We start from the raw sequence: 9,968 nt of genomic DNA, 5'->3' as shown, positions 1-9,968 counted from the left end.
GTGAAGAGGTAAGAGCTCTGTGAAAAAAATAAAAGTCAGGCTGTTCTGTTTGAGATTTGTTTGCCATTGTGTCTTCTTGTGCACATGTGCAAGTGTGTGAACCTTTGAGGATTACTGCTGTGCTCTATCTTAGCTTTTTCTCAGATTGTGATTATTCAGAAAGAAGTGTGGGCTGCTGGGCCTGTCAATGAATTCACTGTATACCATCATTCAAAGGCAAACACTGGCCTCACCCAGGATGTATTTGGCATACAACATGCCTTTCTTAGAGTCAATCTCATCATGACATTTGCATATTCAACAACATCCATTTAAGTTTTGGGGTTTTTTTTCTGAAATGCCTTTACTTGCTTTGAAGAGAAAAATGATGAGGAATGTTGTCCTTTTGTAAGCAAAAAGAGGTTGAAGAAAGAGTGAGCTCTTGCATTTGTTAGTGCTGTAACTGAGGGAAAGGCGCAGAGCCACACTGTTCCCCATGGCTCTGCACATTCACTAGCCCAGAGCTCAGCAGCTGGAGTTTGGATCCATTTCATCCACTCTCCCCTACTACTGACCAAAATTGCATGTGTGGCTGTATACCTGTCCTCTCTCTGCCTGTGGCAGGTCCTTGCTTGTTTTACCAAAGGAATATGGAAGAAGGTTTGAAAGCAGATCTCCTGCAGCTAGGCCACAACCTGAAGAATAATTTCACTTGAGCTCTCTTTCTCTCTTCTCCTCAAACCCATCTCTCTCAAAATCAGAGGACACTGACCTTTAGCCTTTCACAAGCCCTTCTGGAAGCCCTGCCTTGGTTTGCCCATACTCACTGCTTTTTGGAGAAACAGGAAATCAGCTTGTGCTATTTTAATCCTGGTGCTTTTATATAAATATGTGCTATTATTTTTAACAACTTTGCGGAAGGAAAAATATGTTTACAAGCACCAAAAATTGTGTCTCCAGTACAAAACATTTATCTGAGAAATAGTGATGGGAACTTGATACTGCCTTATAGAGACTGTAAGGCAATGCCACTGTTGTTCATGTCCCTTTCATTGGTTCTGATTCTTCTATCTGTACAAAATATAAAGGAGTTGTCATCTTTTCATGGATATTACCAGTTGATATTTTAGGGATGGCTGACATTAATTAAAGGGCTGAATAGCACAGCTCTTCATGCCTTACACCCTTCACACTCTGCTCTAAAGCACAGCCATAATCACAGCAGGAACTTTTTTGAGAACAAATAAAAGTGAAAGGGTAACATAGCTGGAATTTCTGCTTCAAGTCTCCCAGTACTATAACTTTATTCGATCCAAACACTTATTTCAAGCAACCACAGTATGTTTCACTAAAATTTTTACTGGACACATTAACTGCACATTAATGGCTCTTGCATAGCTGATGTATTTGTAGCTCTAGGGGAAGGAAAAGCAAGGCCACTTTGATATTGGTTTATGTAACACAGATTTTGTTTCTTGGAAGGCTGGAGGCCATTAAGAGTAAAAGCTATACTGGAATATGTTCCATATGGCAATTTCTCAGGTATTGTGATAGCTAATCCAAGTTAATAATTAAAATCCACTTTTATCACTCTTTCCTTCAGGATGCAAGAAGGGGTTGGAGGTTTCCTTTTAACACCATATCATATTTTTCTGACTATGTGCTCCTGTCCTTAGTACCACAGCATTCTTAATGTTTTATTATGTAATATTTCATCTGGGTAAACTAGCAAAAGGGAGGAGGATTCATTTGTTCTATAAGATTTTTTTTTACTAAAATGAGCCCACAATAATATCAGTGATTGATGGAGCACTAATAGCACTGGCAGCCCTAAGACCCCGTTTCCAGAATAGTAGTGGAAAATGTCCTCTGCTCCTTTTCTCCTAGCTGCACACTTGATGATGTTTTTATCTTGGTTTGGGCAGCCACAGAGATGCCGTCCTTGTGCCCAGCAGCTGCTGTGCTCAGCTTGAAGTATTTTTGGATTTGTCTAAGTTGGAGGAACTTTCAGAGGTTGAAGGTATAAGAGTAACCATGAAAGCAAGATTAAGCTCAGCAGCCTGGTTTCGTGCTCTTGGCACATTTCACCTCCTCAGTTATAAAACATGAGGTTTTGTCTGCCTGCCTGGCAGGATGCTGTGATCTCATGAGCACTGGATGGTGCATCCCTATACTCAGCCCATAAAGGAACAATCACCTGTATAAACACAGGAACTAGCTGGAAATACTCAGAAACCTGAACTTTCAGAATTATTGCACTTCAGGCTTGTTTCTTGGGATTTTCTGGCCATAAAAAGTTCTGCTAGGAAGAGCAGGCCATACATGAAATGGAGAATATTCAGTGTTCTTCTTCAGTATACAGAGATAGGTCTTTGGGGTCCTATCACCAAACCAAAAGAAAAGCTTTAGACTGCGTTACCAAAAATGTGAAAGAAAATAAGTGCAATTCCCACTTGGCAGGGCAGCTTCTCCTCACAGCTGTAGGTAGAGCTGTACAGGTTTGCTCATGGCAGAGCTGCAATTTAGTGACTCTTGCATGCGACCACCAGATAATCCTCACAAAGACCCCGCAATATCAACTCCTTCCCTTTGCCTAAGAATGGCAAAATGAAAAGGGTTTACTTAAAAAATGTCCAAAGAGCAGGAGAGGTTGGAGACTCAGGAATATCCATTTGCAGATGCTTTCACACACTGTCAGGAGTGGTGTCCAACCTGCTCTCTGGCATGTGGGCTGATGGACTTGCCCTGTGCCAAAGATTTTCATGCTCTGTGTTTTTTCTGCTGCATAGCTGTCAGACAGCTTTGGAGTTCACAGTGGGAGCATTCAGATGTAGTGCAGCTGTGCCTGTTGCTCCAACAACTACTTTACATCCCAGGCAGGTCACAGAACAAGACAAAACGCAGCTGTGCTGCAGTCCATGAGTCACAAAGCATCTTCCACCTGGGAAGAAAACAGTTGCATCAGGAGATTATGTAAATTGATTCTCCAAAGTTAGTATGAAAATGATAATCAGTTGATTTCTACCTAATGTTGTAAACTGCATCGTTAGAGCTAGCTCATTGCTAACATGGGCAATACTTTTGAATTAAGAGGTTTTTTTCTGTATTTTCACTAACATGAGATAATAAGCTAAGTTAAACATCTTTGCTAGGTGTGCATCTGACTTCAGATTTCAGCAATTTATTACTGAAGACTTACCAATGAAAATTTTTATCAATGGAAATAGTTAATCAGACAAAACAAAGTTAATGTTTTTTCTCAAATAATGCATATTTATGGCAATGTTTTGGCTTATGATAAGAGGAAAAATGGGCGAATTTTGAACATCACTCTCTTTTTCTTCTGGCACAACTTTTCAGGTATTTAAAACCAGCTGCTTTCTCCTTTCAAAGCCTTGAGTGTTTGTGGTCAGAGGACCATATTTGCTGACACCTGGGACCAGAGCTGCTGCCAGTGCCCACACAAGACACTGTGTGCAAATCTAGATGGGGGCACTGGCAGCAGCTCTGGTCCCATGTGTCAGCAGATCTGATCTGACCAGCCTGGGGACACCTGCCAGATTTCTGCCCATATCCAGTGCCTGAAAATGCTGCACCAATCTTAAAGGGACTCTGCTTTATTTCCTCCTTCATTTTGAATTAATGCTTTATGAGAAAACAGATTGTAAATCTATATAAGTGACAGGTTTGTTAGTGCTTATCAGATAGCTTAAAATTCAGAAGAAGCAAGCACACATATATACCATTCTCTCTGGGGAGAAAACCTACCTGCAGGAATTTAGCTGATTCCATTTATTTATTTATTATTACATTATTTATTTAGCAGATGTGGAAGAAATTACTTGCATTTTTTTAAAATAATTTTCATATTTCTTAGAGGAAAGCAATAACAGAAGTCAAGTTACCAGGTACATTTTGCATCTGCTAAAACCACCCCCAGCAGGTGGGAACAGCAGCTTGCCACTTCTAGTCAGGAGCAGCACTGCCTCTCCCATAGCAGTTCACTGGTTTTAAGATGTCTGGACTTGTAAAAAATTTTTGCTACTGGTTGTTGGGAGATAGTACCTGTATATTCATTTCTTAAACATACCACAACTCCATGGTGGTTTTTGTAAGCTCTGGGTAATGGCCCAAGCTGAACAAGTTTCGTGTATTTTCTCTGAAGCTGCTTTATCATCCTGTGAGGAGGGTGCACAGAGCTCTGAGGTGTCTTTTTGTCCCCACTCCTTCCAAGAGTAACATTTGGCTATGCCCAAGGACAAGAACTCCTTCCCAAAGCCTTTCTGGAGTGTCAGCATACAAAATGTGCCAAGGAAACTGGAGGGGACAGTCCCTGCAATGCTTGGAATAGTACAGAATGCTCTCTCCAGGGCAAACAGTTTGGAAAGGCTAAACTACTTAAAATCCCTTTATACAGCAAACTGGTGCAGTCAAGGAAGAGCAGGAGAGTCAAGAATCTAGCAGGGTTTAATATACTTTTGCAAGGATTATTTGACAGTCTCTTATTTTTGTGATGCTTAGGAGGGAGAATTGCTGTCTATCATCTTAGCAAAGGGTAAAAAATACTTGGGTCATGCACTGCAGCTGTGGTGATTTTATATGAAGACAAATTCCTGAGGCTGGAATACTCTGACTGGTCTGAAAAAATGTTGCACATTCTTCTTTCTTCATTTAAATAGAAGCAGCATAGAAATTTTGCAAAGAATGGGGGTGGAAGAAATGTTTTCTGTTTTCCAAAAGTGGGCGAGATGTTGAAATACAATTGCAATTACATTTTTTACATGTCATTGATGTAGAGATGAAGCTTGTTTGGATGGTGTTTTTCACTACTTCATTTCAATCGTCTTAATCACAGTTTTTGAGACCTTATGTACTGTATTTAGAGGTGAATAGGAGCTTAGCTGGAAGGCCCCACAGTTGGAAGCTGAGTATCTGACTTTCCAGCAAGCAGTAAGATCAGCTGATATATATATCCACAATGTAAGTGCTGTCACAGCATTAGTTTTCAAGAAGTGACATATTAGGAAACACATTAATGCACAAAAGACTTGTAAGGGGCTGCAGTTTGTATGTTGCAAAAAATAGGGATCTGTATTTAGAGCCATTAATTTCCTCTTCTGACAGATTTCTGAAGTGGGGATGCTTTATCAGTCTTACTGCTGAGCGCTCTGGGACCTCTTTTTGAAGCATATCAGCTTTCCCCTGGTGGAAGTGGATGAGCAGGGCGGTTGAATTCTGTCACTGCAGGCAGCACAGATCCTCAGGGCTGACTGACTCTGCTGCCTTTGGAGTCAGACAGAAAACAGGAGCTGATGCAAAGTGTGTTTTTTGAACCATCACCCTTTGTCAGAGGGCATCGATTCCCTAAACACCATCAGTGTGATGGAAACAAACTGAACTCCTTTGCCCTGCTATTATTAACGGCTAATGAGCTCTGTGAAACCCAGCAACAGGGTGTTACCAGTGAATGACTCTGCCAAGGCAGCAAGGTGGAGTTGCATGTGGGAATGAAGCCCTGTTTAATCAGGTTTTGTAACTACTTTGATACAATTTTAGCTGCAGCGTGTTCAGTCAAGCAACTCCTGCTGTAATGCACACACTGTTTCGACTTCAGTTGCAGCTTTCAGAATATACCAAACACCAAATCAATAATCATTTTTTGCCATTGCACATTGATCATCTACAAATATGCCTGCATTAACTGTACATGGTTTTTTTATTTGTTTTTACTTAGGAAGACAGTTTTAGATGTCAAATCTCCCCTGAAGTCTACTAAATTTTTGGGTAGGCTTTCAAGATGAGAAAATTCAATCCTCAGCCTGAGCTGCCAATAAAGGCAGGTGAGCACAGCAGTAGCAGAGCTTTTCCCTCTCTAGTGTCAAAGCATGGTTTCGTTTTAAAGGGGCTTTTTTTCTTGACTTTCCCCTTAGGTCAAGAGGAGGAAGATCTTCCATTGTGAGGTGTAGCGGGGACAGGGCAGTTTGGGAGCAGGAGCGCCCAAGGGGAGCTCGCAGGTGAGCAGGGTCTGAGCTGCACAGCAGCCCGGCAGGTTCTCAGCAGGGACAGCCTGCTATCAGGGCACACCTCAGCCACTGGGAGCACACACACAGCTACAGAGAGTTTCTAGCAATGGAAGGTGGTTATTTATAGGCAATGGGAAAGTTTATGCCTTGTGTTTGCAGTTTCAGTTGAGTAAACATACAGTGAAATTGTACTTTATCCTCTTTGTTCTGTTGTTAAACCCCCAGATTCCTTTCCCGAGAATCATACCTGTTTTTCTTGATTTTTTGATTTAACATCTATAACCAAGGAACCCATCAATTAATCTGAGGATTTATAGAGCTGCTTTTTTGGTTTTGTTACTTTAAAAACTCAAAAACTCCCAGATTCTAAAGTGTTTCTGAGGAAAAAAAAGTTGGGGTTTTGGTTGGTGGAGTTTTTTGTGATTTTTTTTTGGTTTTTGTTTTTTGGTTTTTTTTGTTTGGTTTGTTTTTGTTTTTGTTTTTTTTTCTGAGAAGAACATCTTATAATTGGGAAAAAAACCAAGAAATTAATGTTTGTAGCAAGTGAATTATAGCTGCAAAGTAGCTTGAATGTTTTCAGCTGAAATCTGCTTTGGAAGCTTAACATGGGATTAATTTTTGACGTCTGCCTGGACTATCAAGAAGTTAATTGATGGAGTGTGAGCAATACCCACTTAAAAGGCACAGACAGGGAAATCAGTGCATTCTCTGTGAGAGGCTCTTAATGATTTCCTTTCAGAGAATGTGCACACTATCTTAATTATACAGGAGCCTACGTAAAGGTACCCTTGGATTGCATCCAATGAAAGCTAAAACAAACAATATGACAACAAAAAGGGCACTTGCGTCATTTCACTTTAGCATTTATAAGACAAACAATAACTAGCAAATAAAAATCTCCTAGCCTATGGTGTGCTTACCAGTGCCAGGATACTTATTCCTTCACATGTAATCTTTAAAACAAAGAGCTACATATCAGAAAATGCTGGGACAGTATTTTTATTTTTTTTTTTTTTGTCTGCACAAAAGCAAGACCGTCTTACAGCAAGGAGACGTTTCCTGTGGTGCTCTGCTGGCTTCATGAGATTAATGACCTCAGCACTTCACAGATAAGTCTTTCTGTGTGAATGTGATCTTCTCCTGTGTGTACAAGGGCACGCAGCCACTAAAAAAAACACATGCATGAGAAAGAATGGATGATAAAGCTAGCAGTGAAACTGAGGTGCTGGAGCATTCTCATTAGAGATGCCATTGTTTTGTGTAAAGTGTAGATTTCAATATATTCAGTAATGGTGATTAAAATTATAAGTTTCCCTACATGGTAAGCCTTGCCACTCTGATCAAATCTACCTTGTGAAATTCTGTATGCATGAGATCCCAAGATATAGTTTTGGCAATCTCAGCTTTAACATCTGGGTTCAGCTGTGGCGGTGCACTGCTCACATGCTTATTCTAACAACCAAGGGGGAAAATGTCCAGATCTTTGCATATTAGTTCCTAAAAGGGTACTGATATGGCTTAAAATATCAGGCCACTCTGGCATTTTTCTGAACCTTTGATCACTTTAGGAATATTTTGGTGATGCCATTCAAATGTTTCTCAAAAAACTGTTGCCACAAAGAAAAATTTATTGCCGTGTTACTTAGAACCATGGCATCACCAAACCACCTGGATGGTCTTGGGGAACTTCCTTCAGAGGATGGAAGGTAGAGGAAGGGATTCTCTCTCATCCCCCATCAGCCTTTCTTACCTTCATCTGAGCACTTTGGGAGCAGTTCCTGTCCATGGAAAACTTCAGCCTTTCCTTGAAGCTGCAGAGTGCCATGTCAGGCTTCAGAGGCACCTGCTCCCACTTCTGGGAGGAAGACCCTGCGCAGTGTGTCCTGTGCTCCCTTCAGCGTACACCCAGACACACACTTGCTGTGTCCCAGGGTGGTTTGAGGAGTGCAGAGCACGTTTTCTGTAGGAAAATGGAAAGAAACACATCCCTCTTCCAGCTTTGTATGAGTCAAAAGTTCTGAAAGGTCTGCATTGCCAGGACAGGATCCATAGGCATCAGCATGACAAGAGTGACACTCAATACATGTTAGAGATTGATGTACAACACCTCTCATCTCTACAGAGTATGGTACAGAGGAAAGGAGGACCACAAATGGCATGTTTTGAGGTAAAAAACAGCTGCCTCCATTCATGGAGGGGTCAAAATCATCTTCAACATTAATGAATTTTTAATTCATGTTTTCCAGTGCTAGTGAAGCCTAACTGATATATGAACAGTGTTTTAAAACCAAATTCTTGTTCCTGTCAGGAATCCCCAATTCAAGATGCATTGATCCATTCCTTCCCATAGTGAGATTAGGAATTTGTTGAAACGAGGGGTGTGCACAAAACACACCACCACAGTCCAGTGTGTCCTGCTATAGCAGCACAGGTAGGAGCCTTGAGAGAAGTATGTCATGTTCTTATCCTGCAGCTGGTGCGTTCTGTAGCATCTCCTCTATTCAAACCAGCTCCTAACTTATTTACACAAAAGGTGGAGTCCTCATCTTCAGTTGGACAGGCTTCTTTCTCGCCCTTCCATATCTACCAGCCTGCATTTTCTACCTGTGATAATTGAACCATTCCCATAGTAAATGACTGTGTACTTGGAGAGAGGCCCAGGTACCAAAGTGTGGGAGTGCTGCGTGACTGCAGGGAGGTGAGGAACTGCAGCAAGAGCTCTGTGGGTTTAACCAGCTTCCTGGGGAACATGCAGTCACTGACTCTTCCCAGCGCACAGCACGGAAGGAGGGTTTTCTTCTGTCTGACAGCTAATTTTCAAGAGATGCATTTATATTTTTATACACTGCACTTGGAATTCCAGTTAATATTTTAATCTATCAAATGGATATGGACAGTTGATGGCAGAATTCAGGGACTGGAACTATGTGAGTTTGAATTAATACTCTAAAGGGAGCTGAACAGATAAAGCCCTCTGATAATGTAACACCAGAAGGCTTGAACTTCCTTGTAACAGAACTAGACAGGACAAATTTTGCTCCCATTTATTTTTGGTGTCAGGTTTACCACTCCAGCCCCTGCTATGCCCTTTAGGGAGCTAAGTTTAAAGTTAATGGGGCTTCTTGCACAAAGGGCTGGCCAGCCATAACTGCAGAGAGCAATGAAGTGCCTGATTAGTGCCAAATGTGACGCTTTCACCACTTGGCCTCCTGCCCAGTGGCAGCTACTTCTGCTGAGCACATCAAATGAATTCATATAAGCCACCAAAGAACTGCAGGCCAGGAATGGCTGTTGGCTGTTACTGGATCAGACCAGCTTCTGACCAGTCAGCTAAAGAAATATCCTGTGCTTCAAACACTGGACTATCCATTTAAAAACATTTAAAAATACATACAGTGAAATAGAGTTGTTAGACTGGAAAATCCTCTTTAGCATGATACCATCTGACCATTAAATGTCTGAGGAGTTGAAATAGCTTAGTATCTCATCAAGGACTTATTGAATTGTGTAAATAAATCTTTCTTTAGAATTTATTGATTGGTGTGGAAGAGCTTGTGAAGTCAAACATGCTTCTTTGTTTTTAGGCAGCTTCATGCAGGAAATTTGGCCTTTACCCAATTCTGTGACTGACCCCAAATTCAGAGTAGTTATGTTAATGCATCCTGCAAGAGAAAACCACTATTTTCTTCCTTTTATTCCAGCTTCATTTTAATGGGATTATAGACTGGCCTTTTAAGTGCAGAAACAAATTTCTTCTGTTGTGTGCTACAATAGTTTTTAATTGAGAGTCTGTTGCTGGCCAAAGGTAATCTCAAAGGAGCTGTAGCACCTGGATCCCCTGCCTCCCTCTCTCCTTCCCATGCTACTGCTGCCATGGGTCAAAGGGGTACCAATGCCCTTCTGAGCTCAGTCATTTAAACTGATGTCTCAGCACTGAGTGAATGAGATTTATAGGAAATAATGTGA

This window comes from Melospiza georgiana, chromosome 7, assembly GCF_028018845.1.
Source record: "Melospiza georgiana isolate bMelGeo1 chromosome 7, bMelGeo1.pri, whole genome shotgun sequence".
Classification (NCBI taxonomy): Eukaryota; Metazoa; Chordata; class Aves; order Passeriformes; family Passerellidae; genus Melospiza; species Melospiza georgiana.
This window is presented reverse-complemented; position numbering follows the sequence as displayed.